Source organism: Tursiops truncatus, chromosome 3, assembly GCF_011762595.2.
Source record: "Tursiops truncatus isolate mTurTru1 chromosome 3, mTurTru1.mat.Y, whole genome shotgun sequence".
Lineage (NCBI taxonomy): Eukaryota > Metazoa > Chordata > Mammalia > Artiodactyla > Delphinidae > Tursiops > Tursiops truncatus.
In genome coordinates this window covers 77,352,943-77,380,608 of record NC_047036.1, presented here as the reverse complement: position 1 = coordinate 77,380,608, position 27,666 = coordinate 77,352,943, and the positions used below count along the sequence as shown (strand labels likewise).

General features: G+C 40.0%; 1 long non-coding RNA gene across 3 annotated transcripts in view; it reads right to left on the bottom strand.

Annotated features, from left to right (window-relative positions):
- Positions 1-3,557: 3,557 nt before the first annotated feature.
- The window catches only part of LOC109549085 (uncharacterized), a 347,869-nt gene continuing 323,760 nt past the window's right edge, over positions 3,558-27,666 (bottom strand). For all 3 annotated transcript variants that reach the window (XR_012330786.1, XR_002175265.3, XR_012330785.1), the window contains one exon: positions 3,558-5,290. This is a non-coding gene — a long non-coding RNA (uncharacterized lncRNA). The remainder of the gene's footprint in view (positions 5,291-27,666) is intronic.

The following is a 27,666-nucleotide window of genomic DNA, read 5'->3' as shown; positions in this document are numbered from 1 at the left end:
GAAGGGCTTCTGGTTCCAAACAAAGGCCTCCTTCAAAAGAAATAGCAAAGTATGAGGAGTAACTGTTCCATCTTCTTCCAATGATATGTTGAATGCCAAATAGGAAGGTCACATTAATTTTCACATGTGACATAAGACAAACGTTGGCTCATGAATGGTTATACCCCCATCCTTCCTTGTCATCTTTTCATCATTTAAGGATGTAAGAGCAAAACCAGTTAGATGAGGATTTAATCCATAGTAACCTCTGCATTGAAAAGCCTTCCAAATCAGTGACACTTCTGTCAACATACCCACCAGGTGGAGATAGTAACTTGGTTCAGGGCCAGAATAAAGTTGAAATGTAGTAAATATTGAATGTTGTCAATGAAGTAATTTCCTTAAACTCTGACCTTTGTTTCAGCTAGTTTCTTTCAGAAGAAGATAAATAAAAGCTAGAAGAGTTAGAACCATTTTAGTGCTGGTGAATATATAGAAATAAGGAGAATAAGCAACAATAGAGCACAAGTTGATTGATCCAGTTGAAAAATAAAAACATGAATGATTTGATACTTTGGCTAAAAGAACTGAAATTTTTTCAACAAATTGACCAAGTTCATTAATGCTTTTGGTGTAGTCTCTGCCTGTATCTTCCTGGTTTAGAAGTGGGAGATCCCACAAAACCCCCCTTCTGTCAAATTTTCCTACCTCCTACTACAGTTTGCTTTTATGAGGTTCTGCGTGTAAGGAAGGGAAGGAGAATTAGACATATAACCTGACAAAGAAAGAGAAGGGAACGAGAAGTGGAGAAAGTAGGACTGAGTTCGAGTCTCTCTCCGATTTATGTCTGAAAGTCTTCTATTCTGGGGAAAGTCACTGCATCTACCTGGTGCTCAGTTTTCCGGCATGTAAATATAGTGGTAGGACTCCTAAGTCATGGATTCTTAGCCTGGAGTTCATAGATTATGTAAGCGCAACATTGGAGTGAATATATAATTTCACTTTTCTGGGTAAAGAATCCATAATTTTTATCTGGATAAAAACGGTTGTTAACAACCATTGTCCTAGATGACTTTTATGGTCACTTCCTGATCTTGTATTTTATTACTGCAATAGGCAGAGAATCAGAGGAAGCAGTAAACAGGCATGGATCAGAGTGACAGAAGACAGGCACAGAAGTTATTGTTTTCCTTATGCTGCTACCAATGCTGAGCACCTATGGGTTGTTCACCTTTTGCCAAAGTCACTCCAGGGTCCACATACCCATAAATAATGGGCTATCTCCTCGAAAGAAGGGAATTCTGTGTGCAGAATACAAAGTGTACTACGTTTTACGTCATTAATTCATAAAAGAATTTTTGGACATTCAGAAACTAGATTTGCACAATTCCTATCATGTATTATTTCCATTAGCTTTGACTGAAAGGAAAATCCTTCATGACACTATCAAACGAAGCTTCAGAATGACTGAAGCCATATGCTGATGGCTAGAGGCTTCTTACAAACATACTTTAGATCACTTTCTAAAAATACAGAGGCCAATAATCTGAATGGGAATTGGGGAGGACAGAGGTGAGAAGAAGAAATAATAAAATAATGAGCTATCAAAAAGATATAGTAATTAAAAACCCCAAACTGGCACATTTGTCTAAAAAGTGAAGCCCCTTGGAGACACCACCACATTCACCCTGTACTTAATAAGCTAAGTGGAGAGACAATCTGGCATTATCCCTCCCCTCCACTTCCTTGTTGGCACAGAGATGAGACAGGGAGGAGGCCAGCAGAAGTGTCTCGTTTGTGTCCACCTCTGAAGGCTAGGCTATCTCTTACCAGACATAGGGAGAAAAGATGTCTTAGGTTAAACCATATAAACTACTATCTTTGAAAATAAAAGCTGGTCAAATACTGGCAATGTCATATGATTCAACCTAGTATACAGAATACCTCCAAAGCAGGATATTCTAGCCAATTTGGCATTAACAAGGTGTTCCTGACTCATCCTTCACTGGCAGAAATAATTAAGACTTTGGAGAAAAAGACAAGAGATGGTTAATTCACTGTGAAATCAAGTTGGTCCATCCTTAATGATCGTAACAATGTTTTAAAAAGAAAGAAATGTTCAAATTCCAAGATATCTCTTAAGCCAACCCAGAAACAGAGTTAACATGTCTCACGGTATTCAATTTAACAAATCTCCTTGCAGAGCCTATTGTGTACAAAGCACAGGTTGTTGGATTATAAACACTTGCAGGATTTCTTGGGATTAATCTTAAAGGAAGGGAGAAATTCTTCCATGAGTGGGGAATAGCTAACACCTCAGGAGTTATTTGCTAACAAAGAAAGCCTTCTGAATTATCACCATCATCTCTGAAATTGTTCTATTTTTAAAAAAATAATCTTTTGTGCATATAATCACGGTATTCAACAGTCTGGATATACCATAATTTAACCAATTCCCAACTGCTGTATATTTAGGTTATTTCTAATCTTCTTATATTATTAATTTTTCTAGAATTAATACTTTTCAATATTAATTGAATGGCATAAGGCTATTTTATGCCAAGGAAGTTGGACAGCTACTAGAGTTTAAATGTTAAAGTTTAAAGTTTCCTATGAGTTTAGGAAATGGATGGAAGAAGCATTCAGCTGGGCTGCTCAGCCTCTCACAAGGATCAAGACTAGTAGTTCCTCTCTAGTGGATCTCATCCAGGGGTGTGAGACTAAGGAAGGTCAAACCCAAGGGAAACTCTGATTTGATTAGCTTTATAAAATTTTTTAAAATTATTCTGCAACTCAAAGTTCCCAGTTTTTCTTAGAGAATTTACCAATTTAAAAGATCATTTTCCCTAATAAGAACCTACTGAATATCACAGGGAACTCTATTCAATACTCTGTGATGATGACCTATATGGGAATAGAGTATAAAAAAGAGTGGATATATGTGTATGTATAACTGACTCACTTTGCTATACAGCAGAAACTAACACAGCATTGTAAATCAACTATACTCCAATAAAAAAATTAATTAGAATAAAAAGAAGAAAAAAATAAAACAAAATGTAAGTATATTGAAGCTACTGAAAGCATTTTGTTATAACTAGAGTAACAGATAGAGACGGGAATTTGGGTAATGATGGTGTTTAAAACATTTTTTAGTATTAGATAATAGAGGTCCCAGTATGCCATGCTTGTAATTTGAATTTACCTTGAATGAGCTAGCAACATAACTAACAACTTATGTTTTACTAGTGTGTTGATACACATTATTTTCAATGACGTTGATAACAGGGTTAAGAATTAAAACTATGTACATTATATACATGAGGAAACAAACAATATGAATAGATTTTCTCAAGAAAACAAAATTAATGTGGCAGCTTTAAGGGTTTTGTCTTTGACTTCAAATCTAATGTTCTTTCAATGAAACATCTTGCATTTAGTAGGTGCTCAATTAATGTACCATGAACTGATATTTTACTAACAGCAAGAAAATAAAATAATTCGAGATGAAAAAATTAAAATTTAAAATTAAAAAAAATAAAAGATCATTTTTCAAACAACAAATTTAAATCATTGGCTACCTCTTTTTTCCCCAGTTTTATTGAGATATAACTGACACATAGCATTGTATAAGTTTAAGGCATACAACATAATGAGTTTACATACATATATATTATGAAATGATTACCACAATAAAAACATCCATCACCTTACATAGTTATAATTTTTTCTTGTGATGATAACTTTTAAGATATACTCTCTTAGCAACTTTCAAATATACAACACATTGCTGTTAAGTACAGTCACCATGTTGAACACTATGTCTCCAGAACTTCTTCATCTTACAGCTGGAAGTTTGTACCTTTTGACCACCTTCATCCACTTCCCTCAACCGCCTCTCCCTGCCTCTGGCAACAATCGATCTACTTGCTGTATCTATAAGTCTGATGTTTTAGATTCTGCATATAAGTGAGATCATACAGTATTTGTCTTTCTCTGATTTATTTCACTTAGCATAATGTCCTCAAGGTCCATTCATTGCTCTTGCAAATGGCAGGATTTTCCGCTTTTTATGGCTGAATAATATTCCATTGTACATATACACCACATCTTCTTTATCCATTCATCCCTTGATGGCAACTTAGGCTGTTTCCATGTCTTGGCTATTGTAAATAGTGCTGCCATGAACACAGAGATGCAGATATCTTTTCAAGACAGTGCTTTCATTTTCTTCAGATAAACACCCAGAAGTGGAATTACTGGATCATTTTTAATTTTTTGAGGAACCTCCATACTGTTTTCCATAGTGGATGCAGCAGTTTACATTGCCACCAACAGTGCACAAAGATTCTCTTTTCTCCACATTCTTACCAACACTTGTCATCTCGTCTTTTTATTTTTATTTCTTATTTTTATTTATTTATTTTTTTGCTGTACGCGGGCCTCTCACTGTTGTGGCTTCTCCCATTGCGGAGCACAGGCTCCGGATGCACAGGCTCAGCGGCCATGGCTTATGGGCCCAGCCACTCCGCAGCATGTGGGATCTTCCCGGACCAGGGCACAAACCCGTGTCCCCTGCATCGGCAGGCGGACTCAACCACTGCGCCACCAGGGAAGCCCTCTTCTCTTTTTTATAATAGCCATTCTAACAGGTGTGAGGTAATATCTCACTGTAGTCTTGATTTTTATTTTCCTAATGATTAGTGATGTTGACCACCTTTTCATTTACCTGCTAATCACTTGTATGTCTTTTTTGAAAAACTGTTCAGTTTTTCTGCCCACTTATATCTATAAGTTTTTTTTAATTGGAGTGTTGGGGTTTTTTTGTTGTTGTTGTTACTGAGTTATATGAGTTCTTTGTATATTTACACATCTTATGTATATATTTTAGATATTAACTCCTTATCAGATATATAATTTGCAAATATTTTCTTCCATTCTGTAGGTTGCCTTTTCATTTTGTTGATGGTTTTCATTGCTGTGCAGAAGCTTTGTGTAGATTAATGTAGCTGAAATGGTTAGATCATGACAGTAACCACTGAAACTATGTTAGGAGGAGAAAATTTTAGGAGCATGAAGAGTAGTGCTCAACTTATGGTGCTAGTGTTACGGGTTATTGGACCTCCTAAAGAAAGGCAACAAAGATAGACTTTGGCTTTGTTATTTCTAGCTGCAGCTTCCCAGGGAAACTGGGCATTGGAGATGACATTCTAGAGAGGTCGTCAGTAAAATTTACAACCTCTGTCAGCAGGAGCAGGGCTCTTGTTGGTTGACATTCCGAGGAAGGTCCATCTGTTTGTTCAGCTTTTTCCTGAGGGATCCAGAAAGGGACAGCTTCAGTTCCATAATAAGTTGAACTCTCTAATATTAAAGAGTGAGCTTTGTGGTTGAGTCAAAATATTGAAACAGATAATATGCTGACATGCACACAATTTTTAAATTCACAACCTTCACCAATTTAAACACACACACATTGTAACATTGTTTTCTGAGCATTTCTCTCCCTAATGCAGTAGTGAAGCCAGTTGCAGCCCCACATATGTATATGTATATGCATATGCATATGCATATATATAGTCTCCACTAGATCCTCAGTTATTATCAGTGAATCTACAGATATTAATAATAATAATAGTATATGGTAAGTAGTAATGATAATAAACCTGTATAATAATTACAAGTCCAGCTAGAATTCTGTACCAAGAAAGAAAATTTAAGATAACGACTCTTGCCATGCAGGTTGGAGAAAAAGAACTTATAAAATTATTATTATTATTATTATTTTGCCGTAAGCGGGTGTCTCACTGTTGTGGCCTCTCCCGTTGCGGAGCACAGGCTCCGGACGCACAGGTTCAGTGGCCATGGCTCACGGGCCCAGCCGCTCCGCGGCACGTGGGATCTTCCCAGACCGGGGCACGAACCCGTGTCCCCTGCATCGGCAGGCGGACTCTCAACCACTGTGCCACCAGGGAAGCCCCATAAAATTATTTTAAAAGTTACCAAATGGATATAGATAGGACTTTTAGCAACAATTTCTAAAATGTATACTAGGACCAATGAATAGTATGGGGGAAAGAGAAATACAAATGGGAGCTGGAGGAGTCAAGAAACATTGATGAGGCAGAGCTTTAATTGATGGCTTCTTGTTTAGTTTCACTTTTCCATGGTGGGAGAGGAAATGTAGGGGGTACCAAGTGGAGAGCCAAGACAAACAAAAATAAAGAAGCAGGAAATGGCATGTTTGGAAGTTAGTGAGTATAGAACAGTTTGGCTGAAATAAAGGGCCAGATATTTTCTAGGAGTAGCTAAGACCTAACTTTAGTCTTAAGTCAGAGGGTTTGAAACACTGTTGGAGGTGATGTAACTTTTGTCCCAGCAATGGGTTAGTAGTAAATACTCAGTTTTGTAAAGCAGCTAGCTCACATCCAAAAAAGGAAATAATAGCTAAATTCAATCATGTTTCCAACCTGCAAAAACAAATGAAAAGATAACTCCATTCAGCACATTTAGAAGAATCAGCTGGGCCTTCTGGGGTATTCCCTGTGGTCTGGTAGCTTGGTAGAGCTGACAGATGCTTTGAGCTTTTAACATTTTTCAGAAGAGCGGTTAGAAATAGTAATTGGGATCACGGGAATAAATCTTCAATAGTCAATGAAAAGACCAAGGGAAACCCCACAGCACAAGAACAGAAGACAGAAAAAGAAGAGACAAAAGTTGGGCAATTTTAACTAAAGCCACTCATTTCCTCATTTTTGAACCAGCTGTATTGCTGTTAGACATCTGGGCCGATTAGTATCATCTGGTGAAGGAAGCAGGCTGGCAGTAAAGCAGAATGATCATCAAAATAACTAGGATTTGTATATCACTTATTATAAATTATAAAACACTTTCAAATACATGATGTGATTTCAAACTCTCAAGAATTGGTGAGATCAACAGGATGGGTCTTAACCTCACTATAGAGATATGGAAGCTCTCAGTGCCTATGTAAGTAACCACCCTAAGTTATTCCCAGAGTATATCATTGAATTGGTCTTTCAACTTCTAGTCCAATGATTTTTTTTACTACAAAATTGTTTCCTCTACATTACAGGCACAAAACAGTTAAAAGAGTGTATATAAAGAAGACTTTATCTTTTATTTTGGCTAACCCAAGATATTCTTGAGTGTCTTGAAAACTTCATTACTGATTCTAAAAATACATTCCCAGCCCAATATCCCACCGAGTTTAGGCCAGTGTGTGGGCATCACATGCCTTTATCAAAGGGAGAGGATTAACACCTAAAGGTACCCTTTGTACATAATGAATTAACTAACATCTCCCCTATGCAAAGAATGGCACTAGTCAGCTACCATTCTTAGAACTAACTGTTTCTCAACTATCTCTGTACTCTATGGTTTTGATGAAGATCCTGGTAGTGCACTTATCTTTGAGGAAGGAGTCCCTTGGCAACCAGAAGGAAGTACCACACTTCCCCCTGCCTATGTTCTATAGAGACTTTACAATAAAGGTGATGATAATGATGACAAATGTCATTTATTGAGAATTTATTACATGCCAAGGACTATTATAAGTGCTATACACATATTACCTCATTTCACCTTCAAAACAAATTTGGAAAGCAGTTGTTATTATCATTATCATCTTACAGATCACAAATTTGAAGCTCAGAGAAGTCAATTAACCTTGTCCAAAGTCACACATGGAATAAGGGGCAAAACTGAAATTTAAACTGAGGTCAGTTTTATTCCAAAGCCATCCCATTGCCCATTATACAGAGGGTACATTGCAACAGAGGATACACTCTACCATTTTCATTGCACAAGATGACTGCTTCTCCTCCACCCCATCCTCAACTGTTCCAGAGAAAGAGCAGCCTTGTAAGCAAGCAAGCAAAAAAAAAAAAAAAACAACAACAGTTGGGCAACAAATTGGCCCCTAGCATTTGAATCAATGTTGAAACCAAAAATAAGTATAAAATCATGAATAATATGAGTGGAACTTGAAGGAATCTCAAGAGATCATAGACTCTTTCATTCAGTCAAGTTATATTCACTGGGAATCTACTGTGTGCTACATAATGCACTAGAAGTTGAAGATGAAAAAAGAAAAGAAAAGGCATACTTCCTGCCTCTGAGGAACTTACATTCTAAAAGGAAATACAGGCACACAAACGATTGCAATACAGCTAATAAGTATGTACAAATTAAAGAGGGGGCACAAAGAAAAGAATGACCAAATTTGTTTGGGGTCCCAGTCTGGCTTTCCAGAAAAAGATGCTTGGACTGGGTCTTAAAGTATAAGTAGGAGTTTGACAGATAAAATTTTGTGAGAATGGCACTCCAAGAAAAGAGGAAGAGAACATTTAAAGGGATGGGATATAAAATCACATAGGAGGTTTGGGGACATGTGACTAGTTCAACATGGCTGAAGTGTTGGATGAGAGAAAAGGCAGTAGAGATAGAAGACTAGTGAGGCTGGTCATGGAAAGCCTTGTAAGTAAGTCATCCAATGGGAGATGAGGTGCCACTGAAGTTAGAAGAGAGATTATTGCAATAGATTGGGAAAGAGAGGACAAGGAGCTGAGCTGGGGCAGTAGCACTAGAAGGAACCAGTCACGGAGGAGAAGTAATAAGGAAGCCAAATCAACAGAACTGAACTAAATAACTGATTGGAAGAAGGGGTTTGGCAGGTGATCGGGAGAGGGGAAGAATCAAGAAGAGGACATCCAAGTTCCGGGTTTGGGTTGGATGAGTGAATGGGCAAGGCAGTGAAAATATGAGGGGTTCAGTAGGGAGTAGTTTGAGATAGTGGTATCTGTAGAACCTCTGGTGAATGTTCTGAGGGTGCGCAGACACATGAAGAGACGCAGACACATGAAGAGACTCAGTCACGTAAATCATCAAATTGGATCCTTGAATCCCTGGCCAAAATAAAATCTGCCCATTGGTGGCATCCAGGTGACTCATTTTTCTCACCATGAAAAATACTGGCATTTAGAATTTATATTATTCCCTTCTTTCTAAGAGTTTGGAGATGGCTTTCCCCCCAATGCAAATAAACATGCATAGGAATTCTCTAACTCCTTTTCATATATTTTTTTCATAGAGATTCTAGTCTTCAGTTCTAACTCCTGCCAATCAACCATTTCTAACACAAATACCCAAAGGATTGTATGGAACAAGGACCAACTTTTACATAAAGACCTGTTTACTCTTGTCCTTTCATAAAAGTTAAGTGGCACCTGGGCAAAAATGTGGGGTTAATAGTAGTGTACCATATCAGGAAGGAAAAAAATGAGTCCTCTAATAGCACACACTTAAGAAACTATCTTTGTATATAAAAACTTGACTTAAAAATTGTTTTTAAATGTTGAATTGGGCATCAGGCCCTTAGGGTGCAGTGTTACAGTAAAAACCCAAGAACTAAAATATATTCATGTTTACTCTCCTATAATTGCCTTGAATTGCAAATAAAGGATTACCACAAGGTAATATGAGGGAGGAAATTCCTTCTATGTTAAAGATTAAAGAGTGCAGGCAGGGTGGAAATGAACTGGTAAGTCTCATGTGTATCTGAGTAAGCAAGAAAGGTGTGCAAGGGAGAATTGTTAAAGGACATTCTAATTATGATTAGGATAAAGGCCTGTTCAGCAAAGCAGTCTCTTCTGGCTTCTAGTGATATCAGTCTGCATAATAGAAATAATAAGTTAAGGTTGTGAGTTTGTCGGAGTCTCTTGTGACTATTAGACTTATTTCCTCAGTGAGTCACACTTAGAATGTCAGAGAGATCAATTTATGTGAATACAATTAATAAGGTAATTAAGAAGTAGAGACAGCTCAAGAGGATATTGCCTGATAATTAATAACCAGCTGGAAAGGATGAGGATCCTAGGAACTGAATTAGAAAATTTCCATCAATAAGATATGGGCTATCGTCTGAGGCAGCCAGGGTTAGTATCTGCTGCCGTCTGCTAAACAATAAAACTCAGATTAAACAGGGCTTCTTGGAACTTTATGGCTTATAATTTTATATCTGATAATTTTATGTTCTAGAGAGCCCAAAGAAAGGGTGCCAGAAAAAAGCAAAAGGAAAGGGGGAACCATACCCTACATGAAAATAGCACCTGGTCTAGAGTGAGGGTCTGGTTCTACTCCCATCTCTGCTAGAGGTCAGCTGTATAAACTGAAACAAAGCACTTCACGTTAAGGCCTCAATTTCTTCACAGGTCAAAGGGAATGATTGAACTCTATGACCTCTACAGTTCCTTGCAGCTCTGAAATTGGAATTGTAAGTAGTTCCTTAACAATGACAACCAGAAAAAGCTAAAATAATGAACACTCAGGCTAGAACCAGGATTGGTAATTGTTGGCTGTGGGTGTTAAACAGGCACCAAGAGGCAATGAAGACCCAGATGTTAAAGAAAAAAGAAAAAAATCGAGAAGAAAAATGTAAAAGGAATAGTCCCATCTTCTTGTCATGTGTCTGCAAACAAAAATGAGAAATGAAGTGTGGGACTATGGTTTATTTCTCTTTGCAGCTCCTGATACTTGTAAGCAGATTATTTACTGTTGTATGAGGTCTAGCTACAACTATCAACAAAACACCCCTTGTTATAAGAAACAACATAAAGCATTCAGCTCAAAGTTCAATCCCCTCAGTGACAAGGCTCTCTGGAAACCAAAGCTTAACAATCCAGGAACTTATTCCACTTGAAAGTCTTTGCTAATCAGATACTCCTTGGTTAAGTGAACACTTGTTTGAAGATAGGTATAAAACATCTCATGCATGCAGAGGGAGCGAGAAAACAGACAGCTGCCTGCCTCTCTGGACATCAGTATTCCTCCCACTTTTCCAAAATCCTCCAATTCCTGAACATCCTTGGAAGTTTCTGAGCTGAAGTTTGCTTATTCAACTTGGACTGGGTCCAAGGAAGGGTCAGTGCAGGGAGCCGGAGGAGAACCATTAACTGTAAAAGTCAAATTTTCCTCAGACCAAAAAGCAAAAGGTGGAAGGGAGTGGCTGGTCAGAGTCCTGACACCAGCATGCATACACCCAAAACAAAACAACACATGGGAAACATAATGGCAGAAGGAAGCTGAGAGCTCCTTGCTCCTTGGAAACCCACCGTGCTTGGGGAGCACAACTAAAGGTGAGGAAGGAGCACAACTAAAGGTGAGGAAGGAAGTCAACTAGTGGTGTCGGATGTCATCCATGTACTAGTGAGCTGGGCAGAGTGACACTTTCTACAAAATTTGTGACTCTTGATAGTTTGAGGCAACATGAAGGTTTTTAGAAGTAGGATGTAAAGATATCAGAAGCAGCAGCATGGAAGAAAGCCACTGAGACAAATGAAGGAGCCAAACAGTGAAGAATTTTTCAAAGTCCCTGCCTGCTGTGAACCAAAAGCATTGCCCTCCCCTTGCTCCCACCCATGCTGGAGGCCGCTGCACATTTGGGCAGATGGGAAGGAATGAAACGTCTCAATGCCAGACCCTTCCCAAGGGTCTCCAATGGCACCTTTGCTCTTTCCCGAAAGCACCGGGGCACCAGTAGAACTTGGTAAGGATGAATACCAAGGCCAGTTTTCTTAGGGGAAATGAATTACGTGGCACCAGGCACCTTGCAAAGCATGTGTGTGCAGAGAAGGGCTGGGGCTAGGGCTGAGAGGGAGGAGGGGCAGGCTGTGGTGCATAAAGCTGACTGCTTATGTCCCTGCAAATGACCACGGGAGTTTCTGGTACCACCTGCAAGGCTGCCTCCTCTCCCAGACTCATCACACAGCCTGCCCACCTCTGTAGCACTCTCAGGGTCCACAAGGGGCCTCCCCAAATGCCACTGAAGAATCACAATTCTCAACCCCAAAGTCCTACTTGCACCCTCGCTTTCCGAGCAGAGCACTGGGGCATGCTTTGAGTGGTGATATAAATTCCAAGAGCAGACACCCAAATAAAGTAGGGCAGAAAGCTCCCCTCTGACTCCCCCTTAAGGGGCCTGCACTCCAAAGGGAGCCCATTCTTTCAGGTCCCCAAGCTAAGAAAATGAAATTTTGGCAGTTTATTTGGAGAGGTGAGATATCATATCACGGCAGTATGCAGAAATAATTATAATTGACTTGAAATCAACTAGAAGAGCAGCCACAATTGGGTTAAATATAGTCATTGGGACATTTGTATATCATGCTTAGATTTTTCTTTATGGCTCAAGTGTTTGATGTTGTGCAGAAAATAGTAAGCTAGGAATTTAGATCTAGGTTCTAGTTCAAGCCATTAACCAGTTGTGTGACCTGGGCAATTCTCCTCCTTGGGACTCACTATTCTTACTGTAAAGCGAAGACATTGTGATCTTTAAAATTCCTTCTAGTGTCAATTTATGGTCCAATAATCTTGGACTGAGATTATAAGAAATCTCATTTGGAAGGGAAGAATGTTCCAGCCTAATCAGGAATTTCAAAACAATCACAAGGCCTAGGCGGTCTTTGCCAATTACTCCCCAGTGTGACACTTTGAGCACAAGAAAGGAAAAATGCTAATGTGTAAGAATTTACAATATTATTTCATTAGTTTACAGATGCTAATGTAATGGTCTGTTATCAACTGAAGCCCCTGGCACCCCCTGCTCGAGGAAACATTTGACAATGTCTGGGGACATTTTTGGTTGTCTCCACTGGGGTGAGGTGGGCCGTAAGGGTGAGGGATGGGGGACGCCACTGGCATCTAGTGGGTAGAGGGTGGGACTGCAGTTAAACATCTGATGATACACAGCCCCCAGCACAGAGAATTATCTGGCCCCAAACGCACTAATGCTGAGGTGGGGCTCTGTGTATACAACGGAGGGTCAGGTAGCTGAGCTGGGAGGCTGGGAGGTAACCTGGAGAAGCAGGTTGTGACCTCTCACCTTTAGTTCGTTGTGGCCATGTAGGGATGAGGGCCTACTGCCACCAAGTCTTCCAATTCCTCCAAGGTCATAAATCTAGATTTTTACTGAACTCATCTGCCTTTTAAATCCTGGTGATGACTAATTCGGTTCTTTCAAAATACCAAACTTCCCTGGGCGGGGGAAAGGGAAGGTCAGATTCAGCCTGCGGGATGCCAGTTTGCCACTCCCCGTATTAAATCTTACACAGCAAAAACCAACTTTCAGGATTCCCTTAGACTTAAAGAGAAAGTGTTCAAAAGAAGTATGGCCACCTGAGCCATTGTGCAATCCTATAAGATTAGTTTAAATAGAGGCTTTTGGGGGGCAGGGGACTGTCCAATTGCATAACTAGGAGAAACATGCAGCAAGTGATGGGAGCAGCAAACGAAACGCTTGTGGTTCTTCCTCTATCTTGAATTTAGCCTACATTCAGGTTTGGTTTGGTTTTGATGTAAATTTGATTTTTTCTTCCTTCAAGTCTGATTTAATCTGGGAGCCCCAAGCTCAGGGGGTCAGGTGATGAGACAAAAGCCTTCTCAAAACTGACCATGCCCTTTTTTTTTTTTTTTTTTTTTTTTTTCGGTACGCGGGCCTCTCACTGTTGTGGCCTCTCCCGTTGCGGAGCACAGGCTCCGGATGCGCAGGCCCAGCGGCCATGGCTCACGGGCCCAGCCGCTCCGCCGCATGTGGGATCTTCCCAGACCGGGGCACGAACCCGTGTCCCCTGCATTGGCAGGCGGACTCTCAACCACTGCGCCATCAGGGAAGCCCCGACCATGCCCTTTAATGAGAGATCCTCGGCCTCAGCTTCTTGGAGGCTGTGGTTTGCTCGGGAGGAGCGGTACAGGCTGAAACTTCCTGCTTCACCGGGACATGGACATCTGGAGGCTCCAGAAACTCTTTCGCAGGGTAAGCCCAAAAATACCTCTGACATGTCTAGTAGAGAAAAAGGTGTTGACACCTCTTCATACCTGAGGAGGCTCCTCATTTTTATCACAGATTAAAATCCATCAGGCTGGCCACACGCTTTTCACTGCATGTTAAGGGAAACTTCATCTGGCCTTTTCCTGGCTTCAGTCATCCGATTCTTATACCAGATATTTGCACTTTGGAGCACCTGGCATTTACTTTCTTGAGTGACTTAATACTGATGCAATGATTCACCTTTCTATCACATAATATCATCTGGCAAGCTCTGGAACCCAAAAGTGACAGCTGTTTACTAATAACACTGCAGGGAAGGTCACGCTGTGCTATTTTTTTTTAAAGCACTTTAAGCTCCTCTCACTTTGCTGTCACATCTATTGTGACTGTGATAAAAGAACACCCTGTGAAGACAGTAGGTGTGATCTTATTATGCCTATTTCATAGATAGACTAGCCAAACTTTGATCCCCATAACAACCTCCAGGGCAGGTAGTGGGGCTCCAGTGGCTCTGGAGCCTCATTACCTGGCTTTAAATCCCAACATTGACTCATACCAGCTGTACAAGCTTAGACAAATCACTTTATTTCCTTGTGCCTCAACTTCCTTACTTGAAAAATAAGAATAGTCGTATCATACTCTACCTCATAGAGTTGTCATGAGAATTAAATGAGTTAATATACATGTAAAGCACTTAGGAAATGGCCTAGCACAACGTAAGCACTATAGTGTTAGCTACTGCTACCATCATTTTCCATAGGAAGCAACCGAAGCACAGAGTAACCGTGGCAATCTGATTACAGAGTAGGGGCTCGTAATCATTTCACTGTCGCTCAGTGAAGACACCAAGAAACAAAGTGTTGAATGATATGTCAGTCATCTATCATGCGAGGATATGAAATCAGGGCCTCTTGACTCTAGGTCTAGCGTCTTTCCACTTCACCCTGTGGCCCTTGGGTATCATGGCACATGTGAGAGAACAGGCGATGAAAGTGAAAAGATGTCTACAACACAGCAAGCAGTCCCCTCTCACTGTGAACAGAGCCAAGTGTCTTGATGAAGGGCTGAGGTACAAGAAGAGTACGGCCCTCTACAGACAATACCGGTAGTAGTAGGAGGAACAGAGTCAATCAGTCCAGAAACACGGTTCCTGTAAACACATAGAGTTATTAATGCTGTTAGCTCTGATATGTGTGTTCCGACATCAGCAAAGAAGGGCTCATTCCCCACAAGGGGTTCTTTGAGTTCAGCCAAACATACTAAGTTGTGCTTTAAGTCAAAATAATTGCCCACTCCTGCCCTGGAGAGTTTCAAAGACACAATGACTTGCTAGATGTCCCAAAATTGTTCACTTCAACGTCAAACAAGCCAGCCGGGGAGCAATCGCTTTGGCAGGAAGGTTAACAGGCAAAAAAAAATCATCTTACAGTTACAGATAAGTTTTTGCTGCTATGACTAAAAATTGCTGTGATTTTTTTTTTTTTTTTTTTTTGCAGTTCAGATGCCTGGATGTTTTACTGCTGAAAACGTCAAGCCACTGAGCTATTGTTATAATAACTGACCATGCCATGAGAGCACTTCATGACTATTTTTCTGTTGTTATACGGTCAGCATTATACATTCAGGATAAATTTGAGTGATTGCTGAACTGATTTCCAACATACAGCATTATTGGTTCTGAAGGAAGCATTAGCTCTGGAGGCTGTAAATGTATATTATGAATGAAACCAGGGTAGAAATACTAGCAAGCCTTTATATGTGCTCTTTGTTCCCTAATAAAACTCTTGTAAGGCCCTCCAAGGGGCCCACCTCAGATGACCTAAGAATTCACTCCGCCTATTAAGTTAATACAGTAACGTGCCAAGTCAGAGCTTCTCTGACTGCTGCTGCATGCAACGGAGCAATGCGATGTGATGGTTTTTAGAAGTGGCTTGTTTAAAAGCATTTGCACTTGCTTGGAAGAGGGTTCATGTAATATAACTAAAGAATTAATATAATCATCATACATATTCATTAAATCAAATTATTTTTCAAGTATATACAGAATTAAGTATGCTAGACTTTAATTCTAAAATAGGACGGCATCTTTCTAAGGCAGTGTGCCTCATTTAAAATAAACCAGGGGTTTTCTGAACAGCTACATGTGTGAAAATGTTACCCGGCAATGCCCAACCTGGGCAAGTCTCTCCCTTAGGCATCTGTTTTCTTACTAGCATCTGTTTTTCAGGAGCCTGTTGACTCAAACTTAGTTCCTCCCTAGGTACCAAGAACATAACTAGATAATCTTCTGAAACCACCCAAGTTTGGGTACTTCCCATTCAACAATATCTAAACAGAGATCTTATGTGTAATATTTCAGAAAAAAAACAACCTTATTTAAAAAGAACCTAAGTAAAACTAGAAACAGTTTTACGTGACAAATCACTGATTAAGTTAGACAAATATCACTGATTACAGTATATGTAACCCAGGTGTGGTCTTATTTCATCTCTCCTCACTAAGGAATTAGTAAAGTTTTCTGGCCCTGGGTGGCTTGGGTCAGAGCATCAGCTCCCTTCTTGCATAATTCACCTTTGGGATTCCCATTACACTCCCTGTGGGGAGTTCTCAGACTCCCTCTGCATTTTCTCAGCCTTCTCCTCTACCTGCAGAAAGTTTCCTCAAGACAGAAAGTGCTGCTGTTGGTAATTTCAGCTGGACATATTGCTACCCCCCGCACATTGATACATGGTTTTATTTCATACTGACAGTTCTGCTCCCCTACATCGCTCTTCTCTGCATCTAGTTCCAGGTTTGCACATTTCTTGTGGTTAACCTGCCCCTCAGGTTAGGTCTCAGGCATATTTTGTAATCCTTCTCAGTGGGACTGCAGAATATCTCTGGACCTCTGGGGAGTTGGGGACAAGAGAAGGACAGAGAAGATGTCACTTTGGACTCCTAACTATGACTCAGCTTTGAGCTTTATTACGTGTAATTTTCTAGGTAAGATTCTACTCCAAGCAAATGTTTCCTTGAGAAACAACCAAACAAGCAAATGGAGAGATTTGAATGCTCAATGACAAAAGGCACTCCTTTCTTGACTAAGTCACCCCCGGGTCAAGGAACTTACTATTTGTATTCACTGTTCTTGTTATCTATTGCTGGTTTATAAAACCTTCTAAAATGTGGCAACTTAAAACGATACCATTGTATCATATCTCCAGATGTCATGGGTCAGAAATTCAGGCAGGGATCAGCTGGGTGGTTCTTTAGTTCCATGTGCCATTGAAGGGGTTGGTGAGATTCAACTTTCAGGGTCTGGAGGGTCCACAACAGCTCACTCTCATGTGACTTGACGGGGATGGCAGGAAGGGTGAGCTTAGCAGGATCTGTCAACAAAAGTTTCCGCCCAAAGCCTCTCTAGCATGGCAGTGTCAGAGAAGATGGACTTCCTGTATAAAGAACTCACAGCTCCCAAAAAGAGGATTCTAAGAGACAGGAAGTGGAAACTGAGAGGCAATTAGGGCCTAAGCTCAGAAACTGGAACAGTGTTACTTCTGCTATTATTCTATTGGTCAAAGCAGTTACAGAGCTGCCCACCTTCAAACAGAAGGGAATAGACTTCTCCTCCCAATGAGAAAAGTAGCACGGAATATGTGGTGTTCTTTAATTTACTGTAGTTACAGACCTTTCCATGACCCAAATGGCCACAGGGTCAGTGACTTCACTGCTTTCTGATCTCAGTTCTCTTCCTGATCTTGCATCAAATGCTAGCTAAGATGGTCATCCAACTAAGTTGCCTTTACTGGCAAATCTGGGAGAATAATAGCATTGTCCATTGTATATTTCAGGACTAACTTCCAAGAGCATTTATTCCCTACCATTCATTCTACTGTGTGAAGTAAAGAGGCTTCATGTTGGCTAGGGTTGGTAGACAGTATTTAGGACACCAAATTAAATTTAAATTTCAGGTAAACACGAAACGTTTTTTTAGTATAAGTATGTCCCAAACACTGCATGGGATATACTCATACTAAACAATTATTTGTTCAGTCCCAAGGCCTAACATTTTGCTGACATGACTAAAGCAATTACTTATATACATATCATAGTATAATGATGGAGATTAGAATCATAGAATTCTTTTATTTTTCTTTCCCATTATATAAGGTTTATAACTACATTGATTGGGTGAGGGTGAGAGGAATCCAGTTCTATCAGAGATCAATCAAATCTTACAACTACCACTTTGCCAAACTATATATTTGCTTTTACTCAACAAAAATTTCTGTTTAGCAGATGCTTCTATCATTCCTTTTCTAAGCTGAAGAAAATCTCTGCATTTAAAAAAGCGGCCCTGCAAATTTAGAGTCAGTCAAAAAATATTTATTGAGTGTGTATTATATGTTAAGCCAACAATAATTAACACGTGGTTCTTGCCTGAGAGGAGTTCAGAGTCTAGGAGAGATACAGAAATGTTGACAGATAATCACAAGGCAATGTGATAAGTCTTCAAACAAAACAAGCGCAAAGTTCAATGGATGTGACTAACAGGACTCAGGGAATCTGGCATCATAGAAGAGGTGACATTTGATCTGATCTTGAAGGACAAGTAGGAATTTTGCAGGCAGAGGAGGAGAGCAAAAGCAGTGGGGAGTGGGGGTGGGGTGGGGGGAGTCATAAAGTCATGAAGGACCCGCCATGTTTGTGTAACAGAGAACATTCTGGTCTAGTCAAAGCTGGAAGAAAAGGACCAGAGCTCCACTCACTCCATCTCACTCATACCACGACTACATAGGAAGGATGAGGGAGGGCCCCTATCCAAGTCAAAACTTAGTATCAGCAGGAGGAAGACAAGCAACAGCAAGTGATCACAGGGCCCAACAAATAATCACAATAAAGACAAGAGGAAAGACGCCCAACTTCTGCAAAAATGAAAAGTGAATTGCTGCTGTAGCTCCAGAAACTTTTATTCCCTTCTCACTGTGGCAAGAGCCAATTTTCTATGTGAGGCTAGCTTGGAGGGCTGCAGAAAATAATTGGCTACTTTTCCATTTTGGAGATGATGAGCAGAAATATTCCCCTGGTAGGCATTTCCCTGACACACTGTGTGAAGAAAAAAAACAAAAAGGAGCAAAAAGCTTCTAGTGATTCTGTTATAAATCCTATGATAGAAGGATCCTAACTGGCTAGGAAGCAAAGATTCTGGGCTTGCTGAATCTGTGTAGGCTTAGGTATTGCATAGTTATAATTTATGATTAGTGATAGCCCAGTGGTGCCACATCGGTAGGAGAACATGCTAAAGAGCCATCGTCCCAGGCTAATAGAATCTGTCTTTCTGATGTCTGACATGCCTTAGATTACTTGATGTGCAATTCAAAACTGATCATATAAACTTAACTATGAAAACTTGAAAGACACAGTGAGATACCACTACACACCTATTACATTGGCTCAAGTTAAAAAAATATATATGACAATAGCAAATGCTGATGAGGATGCAAAGCAGCTAGAACACTTAAAGATTGCCAGTCGGAATTCTACTTTGGAAAAATTTTGGCAGGTTCTTACAAAGTTAAACTTACAGGTATTTATCCTAGAGACATGAAAACCTGTGTCCACACAAAAACCTGCGTATGAATATTCACAGCAACTTTATTCATAAATGCTAAAAGCTAAAACAACCCAAAATGTCCATCAACTAGTGAATAGATAAATTATGTTATATCCACACAGCTATTTAAAAAAAGAACTACAGGTAAATGCAACAACATGGATGAGTCTCAAGAACATTATGCTAAGAGAAAAAAGTCAGACTCAAGAAACTACATACTGAATGATTCCGTTTATATGGTATTATGGAAAAGGAAAAAACTAGGCAAAAACTCAGATCCACGGTTGCTGGTAGCTAGAGGTGAGGGAAGCGAATTAATTACAAAGGGTTATGAGGAATCGTCCTATATCTTGATTTTGCTGTCTAAAACAACAGCAAAAAAAACCTTGAGAGTTGAGGGAGGCATTATCTTGCATTTTTGTTTGACTATTGGTTTGACTATTCCCAGCTCTGAAGGCTTTTGACCCTTAGCCTTTTGTTGACCATAACATGTGTCCTATGACAGTAGACCTGAATGTCTATCAGTGATTTTTAGCCAGTTTTGAGAGAATTTAGCCCTGCTGGCGATGGCACCCACAGTTTGTAATGAACAAATTTCTCTCCTATGCATCTTTGAGGGGACTGAGGATATAGTCACTTAAATCATTTTCTGTGTTTTATGGTTAAGATGAGGAACTCCAATTGAACCTATAGCTTATAGAGATTAAAGTAGTAAAAAAGAGACTACTTGTGGGTATTCACACAATGGTAGCCAAGTAAGTCATGTATTTAAGCATGTCTTCATTTTATGAAGTAGTTCTGAATACCACAGAGGGGAAATATGGAAAGAATTATTTTACTACTTTTTCTCTGCACCAGTCCTTTTGCTTTCTTAGTAAGAACTTTGACCCAAACAAGTCTCACAGCACAAAACCAAAACGAATTCACCAGGGCAGCCAGCCTTTCCCTTCAAAACTGGGTTTCTTATCTTCCTTTTTTTGTTATTCCTGGTATTGGGATGTAAAATTCCCAAGGTGTTCCTCCAGTAGACTAGGCAGTGCTTCTGTTATGAATAGCTAATCTAAGTCAATAAAATGTTCATCAAAGGAGCAGAAAAAAAAATTTGTCTTGAGAAATACAACAAAGGAGTAACCTTTAGACTAATTTTCTGCAGTAACATCTGAGGCATGTCGGGAGACATCTGGCACTAAGTTTACAACCACATACTCATCAAATGAGAGGCAGGGAGAAAATTAAGCTTAAAATCCATGTAACATTGAAGTTATAAAGCAGAATCTTATTTTAGCAAAATGTTGACTTGTGCTGCTATTAGTGTATTTGTGAACTGCTGGTCATAAATATTACTTTTTATCAGTGTCTTCCACCCAGTGATTCTGGTAGTACGGCCCTTATGAGTTGCGCGTGCTCCAACTGAGCAGTAGGCGGTATGTAGCGGAGCAGGAAAGAGGGTCACAGCCAACAGAAGCATAGAAGCCAGGCAGGCGTGGAGCACAAATTTACCAAAGAGGAGAACATTTTGATGTCTCTCAACACTGTGATTTGCTCTCCCAATCATTTCAACTAGCTACTGGAAGCCACCACTTTAAAGTGAATTTACTGGAATATTTCAGTCTTTTTACGCTGCCTTCTCTTTTGGTGCCTTGTTGATTTTGATCCCAGGTACTGAATCAGTTAACAAATTAATAGGCCTTCCTATAAATAGAGAATTCCTCTGTTCTGCCTTTAATCTTTGACATGCATGCACATAACTTAAGGCCCTGAGAGCTTTGTATTTTTCATGAATATTCCCCCCGACTGAAACTACTTAAAGTAGCTAATATCTGGACCCCTTATTCAAGAATTTGGCATTACAACTTTTGTTTAATTTCCATTTTTAAAGTCCTAAAAGTTTATTTACAGATTAAAGACTCTCGTCATTCATTTCATAGCCAGTGGTTTCCAGAAATCTATATATTTATCAGGTGCAGTTTGGATTTGTCCTCAGACACTAGAAAATGATGTTAATATTCCCAATTTATAGGATTAATAATAACAGCTAAACTTTACCATGGGTCAGGCCCTGTCCTAAGCACTTACTTGTACTAACTTATGTGGATGTCACAACAGTCCACAGAAGTAGGTACAGTTACTTTAATGATTGGAATTAAAGTCACACATCCTCATGCATTCATAACCCTGTCTCTTTCATCTAATTGACCAATTACACTTATCCCATGTTAGACAATGAGAAACAAAAACTGCCAAATATCAATTTGAAACAAAGATGAGTTTATTGAGTTGCCTGGCAAGAAAGGTCTGCATTACTTAGATAACAAGCAGTTCTCACTAAGCAGCAACTGAAAGGACTAGATTTAGAACCAGAAGAGGAGAAAGGCAATATTTGAGTCCAGGCCCCTATACTGTGGATTGTTTCCATCCTTTCCCTGCAAATGTCACCTGCAGATTTTATGTCACTGATACAGAGAATCTTGGTTTCCAAAAATATCTAAGAAGAGTTGTAAGAAAATTCCAGTGGGCCTAGGGTCAGCCAGCAAACATATGCTTAAAGTGTAGCAAGATTTCTACTGCCTATCCAGCAGATGCCACATGGCAACATAACATCTGTATTTTGTGGTCAGACTAGAGTCCGGCTGGAGTTAGATGTATATGAGTCAGATGCCTCTACATCTCTGTTCTCTGAGGGCACAAGCACACTCACTACAGAAAGGACCATAGGAGTTGAGCTCCAGTAATTTCTAACTTGCTCATAAGCTTTCTGTTTGAAAACTGAGAAGAAACGTTTTTCTGTGTCTAGAAGGATTTTGAAAACTTGGAAGGCAGGCATGGCCATATCACTACCGAAGAAAAAGGGAAGACAGAACAAAACAAAAACAAGGAAGTTATTTCAGACTACTTGAGCCTACTTCATCTTTGGCTCTTCTGTCACAAGCAAAGGACAACTTTCTAATTCCCACTGTTTCAGGTTATCTTCCTGCTTAGTTAACAGCAGGACATGAAGAGAGTATAAGGAATATGCCACCAGCTTATGTAGCTGCTGCCACCCCAAGAACCATGTTTCACATCAAACATCTAGGTTGGATGAGGCAAATGTGGGTGTTATTCTGCCACGTTCCTCACCACCAGTAGAATGCCACAGCAGCAGCAAACCCATGAGATACAAGCATAAGTACATCTGGTTGGATGTGGAGAAAAACCTTACTCAGGGTAGAAGCAAAAAACTATCTATTAGGTAACTTCCTTCCCTAACCCCCAAAATTTCCCCTCAGATTATTCTTTTGTATAAAGCAGTTGTTCTCTGAATTTCCCATTCAAAACTAACATTCCTGGAAAGGACAAGCACCCAGCATCATATTAGCTCCCTGCTGAAAATTTTCTAGCTGATATTGACACTTTGTCAAATGCCACATTTCAGTGAGTAAAGGATCTACTAAAAAAGAAAGCTTCCTAAATATTAGCAGAAAAGAACGAACTTCCAATCTATACATTATAAAGACTTTCTAAGAGAATATAGGTAATTGTTCACACTGAAAATATCCTCTAACCCTATGACTCTGAATTTACAGCTGAAACGGGAAGACATAAAAATAATTCAAAATAACACAATATTCAATTACCAAACACTATCTAATGTAGAGGAGCAATAGAAAATTATTAATTAGGGTCTAAGAAGGTGGTCAGCAAGCCATTATGAAATCTGAAGTTGGACCAACTTTCTAGGTTCCTGTCTCTGAAAATCAGTCAGTCTATGATGAAAAATGAGGAGTGTATACCCAATATACCTTTTCCTCCAAACCCACAATATTGCAATAGTTTAGATGTAATCAACACAGCTGAAAAGACATTCTCAGGACAGACTTGATTCAACCAGCAGCCAAGAGTTCAGAAGTTTACCCAGAAGCCTTTGCTCAGTTTTTCTCACAGGATTCTCAGTTCACCTGTTACTATATATTTTCAGCCACTTAATTAGTATAAATTCACTCTTCCAGTTGTTTTACAGGAAACAAAAATCACAACGTCCTAGCCACTGTACTCTGAGAATTTATCCTCTAGATACAGAAGGATGCTTCAATAGAAAATCATTTGCAAAGATTTATAACAACAACCATAAAGTTACCTTAAAAATTAAATACACAAGAGCCAAAGAGTTACATTAAAAAGCAATCAAGGGCTTCCCTGGTGGCGCAGTGGTTGAGAGTCTGCCTGCTGATGCAGGGGACACGGGTTCATGCCCCGGTCCGGGAAGATCCCACATGCCGCGGAGCAGCTGGGCCCGTGAGCCATGGCCACTGAGCCTGTGCGTCCAGAGCCTGTGCTCCGTAATGGGAGAGGCCACAACAGTGAGAGGCCCGCGTACCGAAAAAAAAGAAAAAAAAAAAGAAAACATTGCAATCAAACTGGGATATGTTGAATCAGAAAAGACCTCCTGAAGGGAGATGGTTTTTGGACACATTTTAAAGGAACTTAAAGACATCAATTTTCAGAGAGAAGAGTGGAAGGTACCAGCAAAAGCAAAGATATTGTATTGCCTCTAGTGGAAAAACTTTGGTGTGGAGCAATAAAAGAGGATCTACCCAAACCAGAAAATGTAGCAAACGCTATAGAAGGAAATAGTGTAATGTAGAATCTGTAATCCAACTAGAGTTTTCTATGTTGGGTAGTTATACCCTTGAAACAATATAGCTCCTCTTAAGTAAAAAATATTATTTAGAAATTTTGTATAAAACTTTAGCTATTTTTTGGCATTTATTTTCCCTCTAATTATAAAAGTAACAACTGTTCATGGCAGTAAATTTGAAAAATATAGTAATATACAAAGAAGAGGTTGGGGGGTGGACCCAAGATGGTGGAGTAGGAGGACTGGGAGTTTGCATCTCCTCACAACTAGGGCACCTACCAGATGCTGGTGGGGGACCTCAACACCCAAGGGGAAGGGAGGAACCCCCAAGCGACTGGGTAGGATGTCGGGGGAGCAAGGGAGGAGAAGTGGAGGCGGGATGGGACCAGTGCCCCTGAGGGGCAGCTGGGGGTGGGGAGGGGTTCCCATGCCTGAAGAGGCCCATTCACCGTGAGGAGATCAACGGGGATGGGGAGAGGCCCTCGGGGGTTCAGAGGATTGGAGGGGAACGTGGCTAGCGTTTCCCCTGCCCACTCGGGTCCTGGAGAGCCTGCTGGGGTCCCAGGCCTGGTCCTTCACCCTCTGAGGCCCCTCTGGCTGCATGGGTCCTGGGGGCATGGGAGGGATGGGGGGTAGGAAGAGTAGAGGCGAATGGGGAGGGACCCTTGGGGATTGGAGGATGGGGGTGGGGGGAAAAGCGGCTAGCATTGCCCCCGCCCACTCGGGCCCCAGTGAGCCTGCTGAGGTCCCAGGTCTGATCCTCTGCATCCTGAGGCTAGAGGCACTCTGGGGCTCCCTCCAGCCACACTGAGCCTAAGCCCTGCTCCCCACACCCCAGGGCCTTTTCCCGACCCTGGGTCTTGAGCATAAGCCCCGCCCCAGCCTACAACCCGCCCCCACTTAAGCCCCACCCCCAGGGCCTTTTCCTGCTGCATGGGTCCTGAGCCTAGACCCAGACCCCCAACCTAAGCCCTGCCCCTAACCTAAGCTCCGCCCTGCCACAGCCAAGGCCTTTTCTGGACCTTTTATTTTCCTTTTTGCTATTGTGGTTCTGTTTTACCATCTGGTTGTTGTTTCATTTATATTTTTATTTTTTCTAATATGTCTGTTAGTTTTCTAATTTTATTTTTTATTCTTTGTTATTGTTCTGCTCCTTTTTTTTTTTTTTTTTAAAACCGCACCACACGAGTTGCAGGATCTTGGTTCACGGGCCGGGGGTTGGGCCTGAGTTCCTGTGGTGGGAGCACTGAGTCTGAACCGATGGACTAACAGAGAACCTCAGACTCCAGTGAACATTAATCAGAGCGAGGTCTCCTGGAGGTCCTTATCTCGGCAACAAGACCCAGCTCTACCCAACTGCCTGCAAACTCCAATGCTGGAAGCCTCAGGCCAAATAACCAGTAAGACAGGAACACAGTCCCACCCATCAAAAAAAAAATGAGATAATAAAAAAAAATGTTACAGATGAAGGAGCAAGGTAAAAACCTACAAGACCAAATAAATAAAGAGGAAATAGGCAACTTACCTGAAGAAGAATTCAGAGTAATGTTAGTAAAGATGACACAAAATCTTGGAAATACATTGGAGGTACGGATCAAGAAAATACAAGAAATGTTTAACAAAGATGTAGAAGAACTAAAGAACAAACAAACAGAGATAAACAACACAATAACTGAAATGAAAAATACACTAGAAGGAATCAATAGCAGAATAACTGAGGCAGAAGAATTAATGAGTGAACTGGAAGATAGAATGGTGGAAATAACTTCCAAGAAGTAAAATAAAGAAAAAGAATGAAAAGAATTCAAGACAATCTCAGAGACCTCTGGGACAACACTAAATGCACCAACATTAAATTATAGGGTTCCCAGAAGAAGAAGAGTAAAAAGAAAGGGTCTGAGAAAATATTCAAACAAATTATAGTCAAAAACTTCCCTAACATGGGAAAGGAAATAGCCACCCAAGTCCAGGAAGTGCAGAGAGTCCCATACAGGATAAACCCTAGGAGAAACACACCAAGACACATATTAATCAAACTAACAAAAATTAAATTCAAAGAATAAATATTAAAGAAGCGGGGAAAACCAAAAAATAACATACAAGGAAATCCCCACAGGGTTAGCAGCTGATTTTTCAGCAGAAATTCTGCAGGTCAGAAGGGAGTGGCAAGATATATTTGAAGTGATGAAAAGGAAAAACCTACAACCAAGATTACTCTACCCAGCAAGGATCTCATTCATATTCGATGGAGAAATCAAAAGTTTTACAGACAAGCAAAAGCTAAGAGAATTCAGCACCACCAAACCAGTTTTACAACAAATGCTGAAGGAACATCTCTAGGTGGGAAGCACCAGAGAAGAAAAAGACCAACAAAAACAAACCCAAAACAATTCAGAAAATGGTAATAGGAACATACATATCGATAATTACCTTAAATGAAAATAGATTAAATGCTCCAACCAAAAGACACAGGCTCACTGAATGGACACAAAAACAAGACCCATATATATGCTGTCTACAAGAGACCCACTTCAGACCTAGGGACACATACAGACTGAAAGTGGGGGGATGCAGAAAGATATTCCATGCAAATGGAAATCAAAAGAAAGCTGGAGTAGCAATACTTATATCAGATAACATAGACTTTAAAATAAAGACTGTTACAAGAGATAAGGAAGGACACTATGTAACGATCAAGGGACCAATCCAAGAAGAAGATTTAACAATTACAACTATTTATGCACCCAACATAGGAGCACCTCAATACATAAGGCAAATGCTAACAGCCATAAAAGGGGAAATAGACAGTAACACAGTAATAGTGGGGGACCTTAACACACTACTTACACCAATGGACAGATCAACCAGACAGAAAATAAATAAGGAAACACAAACTTTAAATGACACAATAAACCAGATAGATTTAACTGATATTTATAGGACATTCCTCTGAAAGAGGCAAAATACATTTTCTTCTCACCTGCACATGGAACATTCTCCAGGATAGATCACATCTTGGGTCATGAATCAAGCCTCAGAAAATTTAATAAAATTGAAATCATATCAAGCATCTTTTCTGACCACAATGCTATGAGATTAGAAATCAATTACAGGAAAAAAACTGTAGAAAACACAAACACATGGAGGCTAAACAGTATACTGCTAAATACCCAAGAGATCACCAAAGAAATCAGAGGGAATAAAAAAATACATAGATACTAATGACAGTGAAAACATGATGACCCAAAACCTATGGGACATAGCAAAAGCAGTTCTAAGAGGGAAGTTTATAAAAATTCAATCTCACCTCAAGAAACAAGAAAAATCTCAAATAAACAATCTAATCTTACGCCTAAAGCAACTAGAGAAAGAACAAAGAAAACCTAAAGTCGGTAGAAGGAAAGAAATCATAAAGATCGGAGCAGAAATAAATGAAATAGAAATGAAGAAAACATAGCAAAGATCAATAAAACTAAAAGTTGGTTCTTTGAGAAGATAAGCAAAATTGATAAACCTGACAATACTGCTGAACTGAATGAATAAGCATTTTCAGAACTCTAATGGAAAACTGATGAATTCATAAAAGTGCCAACAAAAGATCAAGATGAAAAAAAAATTAATTACATGGGACTGAGT